The 20038-nt window shown below is 32.4% G+C and overlaps 1 protein-coding gene across 1 annotated transcript in view; it reads left to right on the top strand.

Annotated features, from left to right (window-relative positions):
* Positions 1–9251, top strand: part of LOC108035863 (acetylcholine receptor subunit alpha-like) — a 604633-nt gene extending 595382 nt beyond the window's left edge. Inside the window, exon 13 of the mRNA XM_050886180.1 lies at positions 9220–9251. The gene's annotated coding sequence lies outside the window, so the exon portion shown is untranslated. The remainder of the gene's footprint in view (positions 1–9219) is intronic.
* The last annotated feature ends 10787 nt before the right edge of the window (positions 9252–20038 follow it).

The raw sequence follows: 20038 nt of genomic DNA, 5'->3' as shown, positions 1-20038 counted from the left end.
AAATGCCAGAACGAAAACTAAAATTATGTACTCGTACCCATGCAACCGAAGATGTATAGCATTAATTTTTTATTAAAGGTCTTAAGCCAAAAAACATTTCATTCTGGTAAAAACCTTCACCAGTTTGGTGGCCAAAAAATGTCTGTATAGAGTTTCTTATCAAAATGAACTAAATTAAGTTTTTACATGGTTTTTAAAACTTTACTTAGGTTAAAAAACAATAAACAAACAAACTTAGTTCAAACTACATTTTTTGATTTATTTAAATCAAATGGTTTTTATTTTGTTAAGGCAAATTGTTTTTGTTATGCTAGGGATAATAATATGCGCACCTAATAGAAAATATATTTGTTAATCATTTATTAAAAACGACATCTAGATATCAGTCAGGAAATAAAGAATATGTGTCGTTTAAAGCCTTTTTATAAAGGCAACTTAAACATTTTTTGAATTCGTTTTTTTATGGGAGACCTTAACTCGCGGCCGTAGAAAATAATTTTTGCTTTGAATTTCCATTAAGAAATTTATTCAACAAAAATATCTATATGCACGGGTTCTGTGAAATGGGTCTTTAAAAATTGGAAAAATGCTGTCTTTTTTTTCCGCGAACTTGTAGTTGGTTAGTAAGTATGCCTAAACCTTTGAAATGAGGAAATGAGACAATTTTAATCTTAACTCAAAAGAGTAAAGTTATTTTTTAATATAGTGAGTATTAACTAACAGTATTAGCATCGGCCTCTGTTTTAAACACTAACTTATCTTTTCATAACTGGACGATTTAAAAAAATAACGATTTAAGCTAATTTTATGGAATGAGGCTCAAAAATCCCAAAAAAAACGTTGTTGACTATGATAATTACTGTTAAAAAAACAAGAAAGGAAGTTAACTTCGGCAAAGCGATGTTTGTATAACCTTGCAGTTGTAAGAAATAATCAACTTTAGTAAATAATTTTTTCATATTATTTTCCCACCAATTTTCCGATCGTTCCTATGACAGCTATATGATATAGTATTCCGATTTTAATATAATTTAATTCGAAATTCAAAACCAATTAAAAAATGTTATTTGCAAGTGTAGGAGGTTATAAGTTAAAAAACAAACAAAAAAAAAAAAAACTAATTAAAAAATGTTATTTTCAAGCTTAGAAGGCTATATGTTAAAGAACACCAAAGATATAATTTTTATTTCATGTTTTCCGACCCATTTTCCGGTCGTTCCTATGGCAGCTATATGATATAGTCGTCCGATTTTGATAAAATTTAAATCGAAATTTAAAACCAATTAAAAATGTTATTTCCAAGTGTAGGAGGTTATAAGTTAAAAAACACCGAAGATATAATTTTTTCATATTAATTTACCACTACTTTTCCGGTCTTTCCTAGGCAGCTATATGATATAGTCATCCGATTTTGATAAAATTTAATCGAAATTTAAAACCAATTAAAAAATGTTATTTCCAAGCGTAGGAGGTTATAAGTTAAAAAACACCGAAGATATACTTTTTTCATATTATTTTACCACTAATTTTCCAATTGTCCCTATGGCAGCTATATGATATAGTCGTCCGATTTTAATAAAATTTTATTCGAAATTCAAAACTAATTAAAAAATGTTATTTCCAAGCTTAGAAAGTTATATATTAAACAAGAAAGGAAGTTAATTTCGACAAGCCAAGGTTTGTATACCCTTGCAGTTTCAAAAAATAATCAATAATTTTATTAAATTGAATTTGAAATTCTTAAAAATATAAAAATGTATATTCCCAATATTATAAGATAATATGTCAAAAAGGCCCAAAGCTATAATTTATTTCATATTATTTTCCCACCAATTTTCCGATCGTTCCTATGACAGCTATATGATATAGTCGTCCGATTTTAATAAAATTTAATTCGAAATTCAGAACTAATTAAAAAATGTTATTTCCAAGCTTAGAAAGCTATGTGCTAAAGAACACCAAAGATATAATTATTATTTCATGTTATTTTCAAGAGTAGAAGGTTATATGTCTAAAAACAACATGGCTAGATGGACTCGTCTTGTGACGCCGATCAAGAATATATATATTTTATGGGGTCCGAAACGTCTGAAATGATTATATCCTCTGCAAGGGTATAAAAAAACAAAAAACCATTTTTTTAAATTTGAGGTTCTTTTCTCAGAACTCTTGCTGGGGAACTTTTTCGTAAAACCAGTTGAAAATGGCAGTTTAAAGCGAATAAGACTTTCTAATAACCATCAAGGTAAATTAGATAGTGTTATTTATGACACCTTAACAAATTTATGTCAACGTTGTAAGTTAAAATTTTGGAGTATATTTCTAACAATTAGCGTGAAAATATGTGAAATAGAAAGTTAACATTTTAGAAGACAGAAATAAAACTATTGAAACTAATTAAAATGTATGTATTTGTTAAAATATTAAGTTGATTCATAAAAAAAACAAACTATGGCTGTAATAATAATATCTATTTATTTATATTTAATTAATATCCTTTTATCACTGTGAATGGCACTCCTCGTAGTGACGATGAGTGACTTCTATATCACTGTGGAGAGCAGTCCACGTGTAGACGAAGCGCACCAGGAGGGTGTGTGAAGGCGAAGAAATGAAAATCTATAGTAATCGTCCGATTGTTTTGGGTGATACATTAATCGAAAGGTATTGAATAACTAATAGGATAACATACCAAAACATTAGGAAAATAAATTGGTTTGGGTGAAAGTGTAAAAGTAAACATTTAGAAAATCTAATCTGTTGGGGCTAGCGGTGATAAATAACCTTCACTTTTCACCTGGTTGTATTCTCAATAATGCAATGCAATATGTCAGTCACAATAAAATAAACCTCTAGCATGAAAACTAAATAAGTGTTAGACGGGATGGCCGTAGCAATTAAATCCACGTTCAAACCAAAAAACAAGGTTTCCTAATCACAATTTGCCTGCACACGATGGTTTTTAAATTAAATTTCGGAGTTATAAAATTAATTATAAAACATCCTGAGAATTAAACATAAAAATTATGTTCAACTGCTAGTCTAGGCAATAAATAAATTATTGTATCCACAGAACTAAGCAGCTAAACTAGAAAAAGGGAAAATGAAAAACAATAAAAACTTCAAAGTCAGAAATAGAAACCTAGTCAGATGGAAGTGACTGTCCTTTACAAAATATTTGTAGTCGGGCTTTCCGGTTTAGCCCCACCTTGGGCGCCAAAAATGAGATTATTATATATAATATAATACTGTAGCATATCACGAATGATTCTAGCAGCAGCGAAAGATGGTGGGTGTAGCTTCAAGTGGGGCACGCGCTGGTTCCGGCTCTTTTTTTCGTCGGTGAAGGGAGTGAGTTTCCAATTTGATCCACAGTGCGACTTGCTCGCATATGTATATACAATATCCTATTTTAATTCGAGTGCGAACGGACTTTGATGTAAAATTGTAGGAGGACAGAATTAATAGTGGGATAAAGGGAAAGGGAAAACCTGAAAAGAAGGGTGCTGCCTAAATGGAATGGCAGCAGCTGATGTATGTGTGTCGGTGTCAGCAGCGATGATGTTAGTTGCCGCTGACATTGCCACCCAACCATGATCATTGTAGCCGCATAGCCTGACAGCGGTTGGTGATCCCTTTGACACATGCCTAACTCATAACCATCTTCATTGATGCAAGCTTCCATTGAAAAACAATTTAGCAATTCATGTTTATAATAGGTTTAATATATATAAAAAGTAATAATGATCATTAAAGTTACAAAGTTGGGTATCATATAAAGTTGTATGCTAAAGTCATATCGAATTAAATAAAGGCTATCCAAATTTGAACATTAATTTTGATTATTAAATTTAACTGAGCAAGTATTTAATCGAAAGGGAATTTCTTTTATAATATCAAGAACATTGGAATATTATTATAAACAGTCAATCAACGTTGAAAGCGCTTTCAATTTGTTGTATTATTGGCTGTAATTTTGTTTATAAATTGTAAAACTGCATTTCAATTGACTGTAGATAAAATTGGGAAAAACACTTCAAACACTTGCTCTTATTACCAGATTGCTTATTGCATTACAAATTAGTTGATTACACTAGTATTTGGGATAATTTAAATTACTTTACTTCTTATAGGAATTTACTTCAAATTTAGTTGTTTTATTTAATTTTAAGTTTATAGGAATTTAAAGATTTTAAATAAATTTTCCACAACGCTGACGATCACGTTGATGCGCTTTAAGGACTTTTTCCAGGAAAACTAAAACCACTGGAAGGAGTACCTCGACTTCCAAGAATTTTCCACAATGCTGACAATCACGTTGTTGCGATTTAGGGACTTCTTTCTAGGAAAACTGGAGTCAAGAGAAGGAGTACCACAACTTCCAAGAATTTCGCACGATTCCAGGAAAACAGGAACCACCAGAAGGAATACCTCGATTTCCAGAATTCTCTTTGTTTATTCAACGGCAAGGTTGCCGTGGTTGCCTGGTGAAAGAAAATCTTCAAAAAGGCTGAGGATGTCTGATATTTTTTACGATTTTGGTTTTCTTAGAAATCTTGGTTTGGTTCAAACACTGATGAAAATATGTTTAAGCGAGAACGATCCTCACACGGCCAAAGTTCAAAACGGAAAAGAGCGAAAAATTAAGATGCGCCAGTCGGCAAGGCTTGGCTATCGAAAATTGCGGGACCAGAGTTGCTTAAGAATACCTATCGAACGCGTCTTTTTAGTGTTGGAAATTGGGAAAATTTAGGAACTTTGCTCTGCCATTTTAATATTTGGCCGCAACTTCAAATTAAATTGTGGTGGAAAATTTAAAAGTTCACAATATAAACGAAAAGTTCCTTTATTTTCGCTTTGACAGTGAATTAATTGTATTTTGTGTATGGTTGTTTTGTTTTTGTGATTTTTATTTCTTTATATATTCTTTATATTACAGTGCAGTTTTATTTTGTTTTTTTCTATGCGTATTAGCTGCAAAACGCTCCCTCTTTTTCACACTCATTCTATTCATTTTTTTCCTAAACAAAAGCTTAAGTTTAAAGATCTTGCGCTCTTCTCGCACTTTTAACTGCTCGGTTGCAATTTTCGGACTTTACATTCCCCATGAAACAATAATCTGAATACACAAATTATGGATACATTTGTCTGCTCTATTAAGAAATGCATTTTTGATTGCTGTGGTCGGAAGTCGGAAATGATACTTGTTGAGGATTTCTATAATATTTAATTATTGTATTTGTATGGCTACCGTTTCCCCGCGCCATAAAGTCAGTCTCAAATCAGCTGTACAATAGAGAACAACTTTTATTTTAGGATTGTAATATACCTGGAACTTCGCTGTCTACAGATGAAAAAGCGAATGTCTTGCTTTCATTAGCTTACGAGTACATGAACTAACTAAAAGTTCTTTAGGTCTTTCACTGTACCTATGCTTTGTAGCTAAAGCCACCTTGGTTCTTTAAAGAGCTTATATTTGTTCTATAATTCTAGTTACTTAAGTGGTCGGCTTATATTTACCGTGCTACACTACAAAAATTATTTAAGTCTTCGTAAACTTCATTCAACCACTTTTCTTCCCTCGTTGTGTTTTGAAATTTGAACCGGAGCAACGCATATCCGATCAATTTCTTACAAATTGAAATAAATGTTGAGCGCATGCTTTTTGCAAGGGCCTTTTTAAATAGTTTACCCTACGAAACGTAGATAAACATCTTAAAACTTACATTATTTGTGATCAAGGTATTTAAAAAATATATTTGAACGTTCTTCTTTTACACTGAATTTAGTAGAGTATTATATTGCTCTTTTAAGATGAATCTTAAGGTATCTTAAGACAAAAAATACTTTTAAAAAATTATCTCTTTTATCTACTCAACGATACATTTAGTTTCCCGTAGGGGAGCCACCTTAGGCCGCTACTAAGCTGGGATGCAAACCTTGTTTTAACTTCTAGTCCTAATTAAGTTACCCTCCTTAGCGGACCGCAGAACGATGCTTGGAAGAGTCTTTACTTATAATGATATTCGAGGTGAAGTTGAAGCCAACGGGTCCACGCATCTATTGTCTCGCGAATTCGTCGTACGACGGCAGCGTCCCTCGGTCGGTTGGCTGGTTGTTAAGGCCGTGAGATCCTGCCCAAGAAAAAATGTGTTTGTATCATGAATACTCTGCTGCATATTTTGGCAGGTATTGACAGGACAAATACCTTCAGATACTATTCTTTCGGCACTTTAAGTGTAGGATCTACAGTTTGGGGGGCTCGTGGCGACATAGGGGAAGTCTTCCACTTTTCTTACGTTTTGGGTGCAAGGTGTAATGAACAGTATTTCTTTATTTGCACTTTACGGAATTCGAGCGGCTAGCCAAGTACTCATCAAATTTATAATAATTTTGACCAATCACTTAGCAGTAACAACATTTCAGAAATCGAGTTATGATGCATTCATTCACAAGTAATGGGTATAAAAATACTATAGATGACAATATCAGTTTAAGACTAATTGTTCAAAAATAGAAATTATTAAATTGGATTCAAAAAAGGACACGGAATCCATAAACAACTTCACAATGTTATAAATAATATTGCAATTGCGTTAGAAACTACAAAAACTGCACCGATATATTTCTTGCTGTTCGATAAGCGTTCCATTGAGTTTGGCTCTATAGCTTACTGTAGAAAATATAGGAACGGATACCTCCTCCGTACAATTTATTAAATGAATTCTATTTCAATAAGAGGCATCTCTTATCTCCACGTCCATTAAAAAATGAAACAAAAAAAATTTTTTTAAAAAGCTTGTAAGTACCGATTCTGTGCACCACATACCCGACATGCCAGATGCCAGATGTTGCTGATGCTGATATTAAATGATGCTCCTGCAGGCCGATTCTGAAATCTGTTCACATAACTTTACCGGTAAGACCAAGTAGCTGCTCATATATCAAAATCAACTGATCCGCCGACCTACAAACTAACTGTTTAAAATGTTGTTGCTTTCATCTTGACCGCAGATAACCACGAAACAACCACATTAAGGTACAATTTCAGGTTCTCAGATCAAAAACATTTCAGCTTATTATCAACGCTTCTTTTTATGACAGTATATTGACTACCGCCGAAAGAAAAGATATAAATAACTTTAATAAGAAATATAATCATAGTATAATCATAATCAAGAAAATTACTTAGCTTTAAGTATAGTGTGCACATCAGTCAAACCGACATACTGAAAGTATATTACGTTTAATAGCCTTACATTACTGGCTTACTGTGCATTAAAAAAGAAATATTTATAAACAAGCTCATTTCTATCCAGGCTTAAATAACTAAAAAAAAATATATTTTTGGCAAAGGAGTCATCTATGACCATATTAAGGTCTTGGGGTTTCCAAGACCAAAACTGACCTACAAAAGCTTGACTTCGATCAGTTGAGCTCGGGTATTGGGCTGCTGCTGGTGTTCCCCATAGCTGAGAGCCATATGTCCAGATGGGCTTGAGAGTGGAGTTGTTGAGCATTAAGAATCCAGTGAAAGCTTCCGGCCTTAAGATTTAAATGTATTTTCTTGCTTTCGATGTGTCTTCTCCAGATTAGTAGTCTGTCAAGGTGGATGTTTAGACACGTTTCTTCGTTGACTTGGGTGTCTTCTTTGTTGGCAGGGCAGTTAGCCGAATCGTGGTAGTCTCTACAAGCTTCATAACTGTTCGAAGTGAAGTATACCCTGGTGTGTCCATACTCCTGACAATTGTGCATTGCTCACAGACCTAGCTGCTGTTATTGCCGTGCAATAAGAAAGATCTTGCGACACTCTATGTTTGTTACTTTGCTCTCGGACGTGACTAGGAGGTCCGTTGAATTTTGGCCAAGACTGGAGTCGTACGCCAAATTTTGGTTTCGAACCGCAACTATTATCACTAGTTGATATTTCAGAAACGATTCCAATTCTTGAGGGCCTACACTATAGCTCACATGCGACATCATCCAGCTGATGACGAAAATTTGAATACCTTGGTAAAGTCGGAAAAATGGCATTGAGCACACGAGTTTCGTCGAAGACCAATAGAAAAACAGAATGATTTATAGCCCGTCAAATTTACATAAACGATTTTAATGCTCTTACTGCCTTCTCGTGCTTTTCAATACTGAGTAAAGGATCTTCCGCCTCTTTCTGTTCCGCTCATGAGAAAGCATTTCAGGTGAGAATGAAAAGATGGGTGATTCAAAAAGAGAGAAGTTATATTTCATCATTTTAAAGTTAATTCTTACTCTTTTATGATTTTACTGCCTTCTCATGCTTTTCAATACTAAGTAAAGGATCTTCCTCCTCTTTTTGTCTGTCTGCCTGTCTGTCTGTATTTTCCATGTTGTTGTATTACAGAGCTTACATATTGCAAGTGTCACTATCTGAAAGTAAATAGGTGTACCTTTTCGTGTACATCACGATACCCGTTACTCAGCGAAAGGGAAGTCGGAATAGATAAGTAGCAAAGCGATATTCTAAAGCACAACATACCAGCCATTTCAATATATTTGGCTATTTCTGAGCGTTAGAATGGGCAAATACATATCAGTTATCACTGGCATAAAAACTGTTAGTTAAGTTAAAGCGGGAATGGCACCCTGCTGAAACAAACTTTCGCTGCGCAGGAAGCCCAGAAATCCCACCCCTCTTTTAGATTTCAAGATCTAAGCGTTCAGACGGACGGCAAACGGACATGGCTAAATCGAGTCAGCTATTGATACTGATTAAGAATTTAAGGGGTCGAAAACGTTTTCTTCTGCCTTTTGTCTATGTCGAACGAATATAAAAAAGTAAAAAAGGTATTTTTCATTACACAAAGAGTTTCATTTTGCCGTTTTCGTTTTGAAAAGCATAACGAAAAATACAAAATGGGAAAGACTATTAATAACAGAGACTATTAGACTACCTAATCACTTTTTACGAATTGTGCTTTTTGCCTTAAAATGAGGTCATGTTTTGGATAAAAAGACATATTAATATTCTATTTAAAAAAAACTTCTTTTGTTTTTCAACATTTTGATAACTGACATATTTATGTAAACTGTAAACTGTAGCCATTTGGTTTTCTTGTCTGTCCTGATATTTCTTCTTGGATTTTTATGATCTTAACAATATGTGAACTTTTCTGAACTTTATTTTTATAACTTTATAATTCATATTAATTCAATGTATACAATTCTCTGTTTACCCTGCAGCTCAACAATTCATACTGGATCAAAATCATCACAGTCGACAACGACGACGGCAGTACCGAAAAAATTTTAAAATGACTTTTTGACAAAAGAAATAATATTCTTGCCACTTTTATACATCTAAAATTACATTTAAAAGTTATTTCAAACCCTAAGTGACTTTTTGGCTTCACACAATTTCAAATGTCTTATATATATGACCATAAATACATTGCGATTGAAATTATATTGGACACGGTGTTAGAAGATTAGGTAGCTTAATGTGAATTATACGTTTTCGTAAAATTAAATGACCAGTGTTTAAGGAGTTCTAAATTAAAAAATTATAATATGATAATTAAATTAATGTGTTATGCCTACGAAGAAAAAAAATTGTAACTCGAATCGTTTTATAGGGGTAAATTGCGATTAGACATTTGGCCCAGTGAATTCGTTTTAAATGCCAGAACGAAAACTAAAATTATATACTCGTACCCATGCAACCGAAGATGTATAGCATTACATTTTTATTAAGGGTCTTAAACCAAAAAACATTTCATTCTGGTAAAAACCTTCACCAGTTTGGTGGCCAAAAAATGTCTGTATAGAGTTTCTTATCAAAATAACCTAAATTAAGTTTGTACATGGTTTTTAAAACTTTACTTAGGTTAAAAAACAATAAACAAACAAACTTAGTTCAAACTACATTTTTTGATTTATTTAAATCAAATGGTTTTTATTTTGTTAAGGCAAATTGTTTTTGTTATGCTAGGGATAATAATATGCGCACCTAATAGAAAATATATTTGTTAATCATTTATTAAAAACGACATCTAGATATCATTCAAATTCTAAGTCAGGAAATAAAGAATAAGTGTCGTTTAAAGCCTTTTTATAAAGGCAACTTAAACATTTTTTTAATTCGTTTTTTTATGGGAGACCTTAACTCGCGGCCGTAGAAAATAATTTTTGCTTTGAATTTCCATTAAGAAATTTATTCAACAAAAATATCTATATGCACGGGTTCTGTGAAATGAGTCTTTAAAAATTGGAAAAATGCTGTCTTTTTTTTTCCGCGAACTTGTAGTTGGTTAGTAAGTATGCCTAAACCTTTGAAATGAGGAAATGAGACAATTTTAATCTTAACTCAAAAGAGTAGAGTTATTTTTTAATATAGTGAGTATTAACTAATAGTACCATCGGCCTCCGTCTTAAACCCTAACTTATCTTTTCATAACTGGACGATTTAAAAAAATAACGATTTAAGCTAATTTTAAGGAATGAGGCTCAAAAATCCCAAAAAAAACGTTGTTGACTATGATAATTACTGTTAAAAAAACAAGAAAGGAAGTTAACTTCGGCAAAGCGATGTTTGTATAACCTTGCAGTAGTAAGAAATAATCAACTTTAGTAAATAATTTTTTCATATTATTTTCCCACCAATTTTCCGATCGTTCCTATGACAGCTATATGATATAGTATTCCGATTTTAATATAATTTAATTCGAAATTCAAAACCAATTAAAAAATGTTATTTCCAAGTGTAGGAGGTTATAAGTTAAAAAACAAACAAAAAAAAAAAACTAATTAAAAAATGTTATTTTCAAGCTTAGAAGGCTATATGTTAAAGAACACCAAAGATATAATTTTTATTTCATGTTTTCCGACGCATTTTCCGGTCGTTCCTATGGCAGCTATATGATATAGTCGTCCGATTTTGATAAAATTTAAATCGAAATTTAAAACCAATTAAAAAATGTTATTTCCAAGTGTAGGAGGTTATAAGTTAAAAAACACCGAAGATATAATTTTTTCATATTAATTTACCACTACTTTTCCGGTCTTTCCTAGGCAGCTATATGATATAGTCATCCGATTTTGATAAAATTTAATCGAAATTTAAAACCAATTAAAAAATGTTATTTCCAAGCGTAGGAGGTTATAAGTTACAAAAAAACTAAAAAAAAAATATACTTTTTTCATATTATTTTATTTTATTTCATATTTTTATTTCATGTTTTCCGACGCATTTTCCGGTCGTTCCTATGGCAGCTATATGATATAGTCATCCGATTTTGATAGAATTTAATTCGAAATTCAAAACTAATTAAAAAATGTTATTTCCAAGCGTAGAAGGTTATAAGTTAAAAACCACCGAAGATATAATTTTTTCATATTATTTTACCACTAATTTTCCAATTGTCCCTATGGCAGCTATATGATATAGTCGTCCGATTTTAATAAAATTAAATTCGAAATTCAGAACTAATTAAAAAATGTTATTTTCAAGCTTAGAAGGCTATATGTTAAAGAACACCAAAGATATAATTTTTTTTTCATGTTTTCCGACCCATGTTCCGGTCGTTCCTATGGCAGCTATATGATATAGTCGTCCGATTTTGACAAAATTTAAATCGAAATTCAGAACTAATTAAAAAATGTTATTTCCAAGTGTAGGAGGTTATAAGTTAAAAAACACCGAAGATATAATTTTTTCATATTAATTTACCACTACTTTTCCGGTCTTTCCTAGGCAGCTATATGATATAGTCATCCGATTTTGATAAAATTTAATCGAAATTTAAAACCAATTAAAAAATGATATTTCCAAGCGTAGGAGGTTATAAGTTACAAAAAAACCCAAAAAAAATATACTTTTTTCATATTATTTTACCACTAATTTTCCAATTGTCCCTATGGCAGCTATATGATATAGTCGTCCGATTTTAATAAAATTAAATTTGAAATTCAGAACTAATTAAAAAATGTTATTTTCAAGCTTAGAAGGCTATATGTTAAAGAACACCAAAGATATAATTTTTTTTCATGTTTTCCGACCCATTTTCCGGTCGTTCCTATGGCAGCTATATGATATAGTCATCCGATTTTGATAGAATTTAATTCGAAATTCAAAACTAATTAAAAAATGTTATTTCCAAGCGTAGAAGGTTATAAGTTAAAAACCACCGAAGATATAATTTTTTCATATTATTTTACCACTAATTTTCCAATTGTCCCTATGGCAGCTATATGATATAGTCGTCCGATTTTAATAAAATTAAATTCGAAATTCAGAACTAATTAAAAAATGTTATTTTCAAGCTTAGAAGGCTATATGTTAAAGAACACCAAAGATAAATTTTTTTTTCATGTTTTCCGACCCATGTTCCGGTCGTTCCAATGGCAGCTATATGATATAGTCGTCCGATTTTGACAAAATTTAAATCGAAATTCAGAACTAATTAAAAAATGTTATTTCCAAGCTTAGAAGGTTATATATTAAACAAGAAAGGAAGTTAATTTCGACAAGCCGAACTTTGTATACCCTTGCAGTTTCAAAAAATAATCAATAATTTTATTAAATTGAATTTGAAATTCTTAAAAATATAAAAATGTATATTCCCAATATTATAAGATAATATGTCAAGAAGCCACAAAGCTATAATTTATTTCATATTATTTTCCCACCAATTTTCCGATCGTTCCTATGACAGATGATATAGTCGTCCGATTTTAATAAAATTTAATTCGAAATTCAGAACTAATTAAAAAATGTTATTTTCAAGCTTAGAAGGTTATATGTTAAAGAACACCAAAGATATAATTTTCATTTCATGTTTTCCGACCCATTTTCCGGTCGTTCCTATGGCAGCTATATGATATAATCGTCCGATTTTGATAGAATTTAATTCGAAATTCAAAACTAATTAAAAAATGTTATTTCCAAGCGTAGAAGGTTATAAGTTAAAAAACACCAAAGATATAATTTTTTCATATTATTTTACCACTAATTTTCCGGTCTTTCCTAGGCAGCTATATGATATAGTCATCCGATTTTGATAAAATTTAAATCGAAATTTAAAACCAATTAAAAAATGTTATTTCCAAGCGTAGGAGGTTATAAGTTAAAAAACACCTAAGATATAATTTTTTCATATTATTTTACCACTAATTTTCCAATTGTCCCTATGGCAGCTATATGATATAGTCGTCCGATTTTGACAAAATTTAAATCGAAATTCAGAACTAATTAAAAAATGTTATTTCCAAGCTTAGAAGGTTATATATTAAACAAGAAAGGAAGTTAATTTCGGCAAGCCGAAGTTAGTACCCTTGCAGTTTCAAAAAATAATCAATAATTTTATTAAATTTAATTCGAAATTCTTAAAAATTTAAAAATGTATATTCCCAATATTATAAGATAATATGTCAAAAAGCCCCAAACCTATAATTTGTTTCATATTATTTTCCCACCAATTTTCCGATCGTTCCTATGACAGATGATATAGTCGTCCGATTTTAATAAAATTTAATTCGAAATTCAGAACTAATTAAAAAATGTTATTTCCAAGCTTAGAAAGCTATATGTTAAAGAATACCAAAGATATAATTTTTATTTCATGTTATTTTCAAAAGTAGAAGGTTATATGTCTAAAAACACCGAAAATATAATTTTTCTATATTATTTTGCCACTAAGTTTTGATTGTTTCTATGGGAGCTATACGATATTGTCGTCCAATTTTGATAGAATTTAATTCGAAATTCAAAACTAATTAAAAAATGTTATTTCCAAGTGTAGGAGGTTATATGTTAAAAAACACCAAAGATATAATTTTTTTTAAATTTTTTCCTCGATAGTTCCTATGGGAGCTATAAGATATAGTTGTCCGATCCGGCTGGTTTCGACTTATATACTACCTGCAATAGAAAAAAGACTTTTGGGTAAGTTTCAGCCCTATAGCTTTAAATCTGAGAGACTAGTTTGCGAATAAGACTTTCTAATAACCATCAAGGTAAATTAGATAGTGTTATTTATGACACCTTAACAAATTTATGTCAACATTGTAAGTTAAAATTTTGGAGTATATATCTAACAATTAGCGTGAAAATATGTGAAATAGAAAGTTAACATTTTAGAAAACAGAAATAAAACTATTGTAATTAATTAAAATGTATGTATTTGTTAAAAAATAAAGTTGATTCATAAAAAAACAAACTATGGCTGTTTATATCTTAATAATAATATCTATTTATTTATATTTAATTAATATCCTTTTATCACTGTGAATGGCACTCCTCGTAGTGACGATGAGTGACTTCTATATCACTGTGGAGAGCAGTCCACGTGTTGACGAAGCGCACCAGGAGGGTGTGTGAAGGCGAAGAAATGAAAATCTATAGTAATCGTCCGATTGTTTTGGGTGATACATTAATCGAAAGGAATTGAATAACTAATAGGATAACATACCAAAACATTAGGAAAATAATTTGGTTTGGGTGAAAGTGTAAAAGTAAACATTTAGAAAATCTAATCTGTTGGGTCTAGCGGTGATAAATAACCTTCACTTTTCACCTGGTTGTATTCTCAATAATGCAATGCAATATGTCAGTCACAATAAAATAAACCTCTAGCATGAAAACTAAATAAGTGTTAGACGGGATGGCCGTTGCAATTAAATCCACGTTCAAACCAAAAAACAACGTTTCCTAATCACAATTTGCCTGCACACGATGGTTTTTAAATTAAATTTCGGAGTTATAAAATTAATTATAACACATCCTGATAATTAAACATAAAAATTATGTTCAACTGCTAGTCTAGGCAATAAATAAATTATTTTATCCACAGAACTAAGCAGCTAAACTAGAAAAAGGGAAAATGAAAAACAATAAAAACTTCAAAGTCAGAAATAGAAACCTAGTCAGATGGAAGTGACTGTCCTTTACAAAATATTTGTAGTCGGGCTTGCCGGTTTAGCCTCACATTGGGCGCCAAAAATGAGATTATTATATATAATATAATACTGTAGCATATCACGAATGATTCTAGCAGCAGCGAAAGATGGTGGGTGTAGCTTCAAGTGGGGCACGCGCTGGTTCCGGCTCTTTTTTTCGTCGGTAAAGGGAGTGAGTTTCCAATTTGATCCACAGTGCGACTTGCTCGCATATGTATATACAATATCCTATTTTAATTCGCGTGCGAACGGACTTTGATGTAAAATTGTAGGAGGACAGAATTAATAGTGGGATAAAGGGAAAGGGAAAACCTGAAAAGAAGGGTGCTGCCTAAATGGAATGGCAGCAGCTGATGTATGTGTGTCGGTGTCAGCAGCGATGATGTTAGTTGCCGCTGACATTGCCACCCTACCATGATCACCGTAGCCGCATAGCCTGACAGAGGTTGGTGATCCCTTTGACACATGCCTAACTCATAACCATCTTCATTGATGCAAGCTTCCATTGAAAAACAATTTAGCAATTCATGTTTATAATAGGTTTAATATATATAAAAAGTAATAATGATCATTAAAGTTACAAAGTTGGGTATCATATAAAGTTGTATGCTAAAGTCATATCGAATTAAATAAAGGCTATCCAAATTTGAACATTAATTTTGATTATTAAATTTAACTGAGCAAGTATTTAATCGAAAGGGAATTTCTTTTATAATATCAAGAACATTGGAATATTATTATAAACAGTCAATCAACGTTGAAAGCGCTTTCAATTTGTTGTATTATTGGCTGTAATTTTGTTTATAAATTGTAAAATTGCATTTCAATTGACTGTAGATAAAATTGGGAAAAACACTTCAAACACTTGCTCTCATTACGAGATTGTTTATTGCATTACAAATTAGTTGATTACACTAGTATTTGGGATAATTTAAATTACTTTACTTCTTATAGGAATTTACTTCAAATTTAGTTGTTTTATTAAATTTTAAGTTTATAGGAATTTAAAGATTTTAAATAAATTTTCCACAATGCTGACGATCACGTTGATGCGCTTTAAGGATTTTTTTCCAGGAAAACTATAACCACTGGAAGGAGTACCTCGACTTCCAAGAATTTTCCACAATGCTGACAATCACGTTGTTGCGATTTAGGGACTTCTTTCTAGGAAAACTGGAGTCAAGAGAAGGAGTACCACGACTTCCAAGAATTTCGCACGATTCCAGGAAAACAGGAACCACCAGAAGGAATACCTCGATTTCCAGAATTCTCTTTGTTTATTCAACGGCAAGCTTGCCGTGGTTGCCTGGTGAAAGAAAATCTTCAAAAAGGTTGAGGATGTCTGATATTTTTTACGATTTTGGTTTTGTTAGAAATTTAAGCGAGAACGATCCTCACACGGCCAAAGTTCAAAACGGAAAAGAGCGAAAAATTAAGATGCGCCAGTCGGCAAGGCTTGGCTATCGAAAATTGCGGGACCAGAGTTGCTTAAGAATACCTATCGAACGCGTCTTTTTAGTGTTGGAAATTGGGAAAGTTTAGGAACTTTGCTCTGCCATTTTAATATTTGGACGCAACTTCAACTCCTGGCAGAATTTTTAAATTGTGGTGAAAAATTTAAAAGTTCACAATATAAACGATAAGTTCCTTTATTTTCGCTTTGACAGTGAATTAATTGTATTTTTTGTATGGTTGTTTTGTTTTTATGATTTTTATTTCTTTATATATTCTTTATATTACAGTGCAGTTTTATTTTGTTTTTTTCTATGCGTATTAGCTGCAAAACGCTCCCTCTTTTTCACACTCATTCTATTCATTTTTTTCCTAAACAAAAGCTTAAGTTTAAAGATCTTGCGCTCTTCTCGCACTTTTAACTGCTCGGTTGCAATTTTCGGACTTTACATTCCCCATAAAACAATAATCTGAATACACAAATTATGGATACATTTGTCTGCTCTATTAAAAATGCATTTTTTATTGCTGTCGGAAGTCGGAAATGATACTTGTTGAAGATTTCTATAATATTTAATTATTGTATTTGTATGGCTACCGTTTCCCCGCGCCAAAAAGTCAGTCTCAAATCAGCTGTACAATAGAGAAAAACTTTTATTTTAGGATTGTAATATACCTGGAACTTCGCTGTCTACAGATGAAAAAGCGAATGTCTTGTTTTCATTAGCTTACGAGTACATGAACTAACTAAAAGTTCTTTAGGTCTTTCACTGTACCTATGCTTTGTAGCTAAAGCCACCTTGGTTCTTTAAAGAGCTTATATTTATTCTATAATTATAGTTACTTAAGTGGTCGGCTTATATTTACCGTGCTACACTACAAAAATTATTTAAGTCTTTGTAAACTTCATTCAACCACTTTTCTTCCCTCGTTGTGTTTTGAAATTTGAACCGGAGCAACGCATATCCGATCAATTTCTTACAAATTGAAATAAATGTTGAGCGCATGCTTTTTGCAAGGGCCTTTTTAAATAGTTTACCCTACGAAACGTAGATAAACATCTTAAAACTTACATTATTTGTGATCAAGGTATTTAAAAAATATATTTGAACGTTCTTCTTTCACACTGAATTTAGTAGAGTATTATATTGCTCTTTTAAGATGAATCTTAAGGTATCTTAAGACAAAAAATACTTTTAAAAAATTATCTCTTTTATCTACTCAACGTTACATTTAGTTTCCCGTAGGGGAGCCACCTTAGGCCGCTACTAAGCTGGGATGCAAACCTTGTTTTAACTTCTAGTCCTAACGATGCTTGGAGGAGTCTTTACTTATAATGATATTCGAGGTGAAGTTGAAGCCAACGGGTCCACGCATCTATTGTCTCGCGAATTCGTCGTACGACGGCAGCGTCCCTCGGTCGGTTGGCTGGTTGTAAAGGCCGTGAGATCCTGCCAAAGAAAAATTGTGTTTGTATCATGAATACTCTGCTGCATATTTTGGCAGGTATTGACAGGACAAATACCTTCAGATACTATTCTTTCGGCACTTTAAGTGTAGGATCTACAGTTTGGGAGGCCCGTGGCGACATAGGGGAAGTCTTCCACTTTTGTTACGTTTTGGGTGCAAGGTGTAATGAACAGTATTTCCTTATTTGCACTTTACGAAATTCGAGCGGCTAGCCAAGTACTCATCAAATTTATAATAATTTTGACCAATCACTTAGCAGTAACAACATTTCAGAAATCGAGTTATGATGCATTCATTCACTCTACAAGTAATGGGTATAAAAATACTATAGATGACAATATCAGTTTAAGACTAATTGTTCAAAAATAGAAATTATTAAATTGGATTCAAAAAAGGACACGGAATCCATAAACAACTTCACAATGTTATAAATAATATTGCAATTGCGTTAGAAACTACAAAAACTGCACCGATATATTTCTTGCTGTTCGATAAGCGTTCCATTGAGTTTGGCTCTATAGCTTACTGTAGAAAATATAGGAACGGATACCTCCTCCGTACAATTTATTAAATGAATTCTATTTCAATAAGAGGCATCTCTTATCTCCACGTCCATTAAAAAATGAAACAAAAAAAATTTTTTTAAAAAGCTTGTAAGTACCGATTCTGTGCACCACATACCCGACATGCCAGATGCCAGATGTTGCTGATGCTGATATTAAATGATGCTCCTGCAGGCCGATTCTGAAATCTGTTCACATAACTTTACCGGTAAGACCAAGTAGCTGCTCATATATCAAAATCAACTGATCCGCCGACCTACAAACTAACTGTTTAAAATGTTGTTGCTTTCATCTTGACCGCAGATAACCACGAAACAACCACATTAAGGTACAATTTCAGGTTCTCAGATCAAAAACATTTCGGCTTATTATCAACGCTTCTTTTTATGACAGTATATTGACTACCGCCGAAAGAAAAGATATAAATAACTTTAATAAGAAATATAATCATAGTATAATCATAATCAAGAAAATTACTTAGCTTTAAGTATAGTGTGCACATCAGTCAAACCGACATACTGAAAGTATATTACGTTTAATAGCCTTACATTACTGGCTTACTGTGCATTAAAAAAGAAATATTTATAAACAAGCTCATTTCTATCCAGGCTTAAATAACTAAAAAAAAATATATTTTTGGCAAAGGAGTCATCTATGACCATATTAAGGTCTTGGGGTTTCCAAGACCAAAACTGACCTACAAAAAACCAGCTTGACTTCGGTCAGTTGAGCTTGGGTATTGGGCTGCTGCTGGTGTTCCCCCATAGCTGAGAGCCATATGTCCAGATGGGCTTGAGAGTGGAGTTGTTGAGCATTAAGAATCCAGTGAAAGCTTCCGGCCTTAAGTTTTAAATGTACTTTCTTGCTTTAGATGTGCCTTCTCCAGATTAGTAGTCTGTCAAGGTGGATGCTTAGACACGTTTCTTCGTGGACTTGGGTGTCTTCTTTGTTGGCAGGGCAGTTAGCCGAATCGTGGAAGTCTCTACAAGCTTCATAACTGTTCGAAGTGAAGTATACCCTGGTGTGTCCATACTCCTGACAATTGTGCATTACTCACAGACCTAGCTGCTGTTATTGTCGTGCAATAAGAAAGATCTTGCGACACTTTATGTTTGTTACTTTGCTCTCGGACGTGACTAGGAGGTCCGTTGAATTTTCGCCAAGACTGGAGTCGTACGCCAAATTTTGGTTTCGAACCGCAACTATTATGACTAGTTGATATTTCAGAAACGATTCCAATTCTTGAGGGCCTACATTATAGCTCACATGCGATATCATCCAGCTGATGACGAAAATTTGAATACCTTGGTAAAGTCGGAAAAATGGCATTAAGTACACGAGTTTCGTCGTAGACCAATATAAAAACAGAATGATTTATAGCCCGTCAAATTTACATAAACGATTTTAATGCTCTTACTGCCTTCTCGTGCTTTTCAATACTGAGTAAAGGATCTTCCGCCTCTTTCTGTTCCGCTCATGAGAAAGCATTTCAGGTGAGAATGAAAAGATGGGTGATTCAAAAAGAGAGAAGTTATATTTCATCATTTTAAAGTTAATTCTTACTCTTTTATGATTTTACTGCCTTCTCATGCTTTTCAATACTAAGTAAAGGATCTTCCTCC

This window comes from Drosophila biarmipes, chromosome 3L (genome assembly GCF_025231255.1).
Source record: "Drosophila biarmipes strain raj3 chromosome 3L, RU_DBia_V1.1, whole genome shotgun sequence".
Classification (NCBI taxonomy): domain Eukaryota; kingdom Metazoa; phylum Arthropoda; class Insecta; order Diptera; family Drosophilidae; genus Drosophila; species Drosophila biarmipes.
Note: the sequence above shows the minus strand (reverse complement) of the source record. Positions and strands in the feature narration are given on the sequence as shown.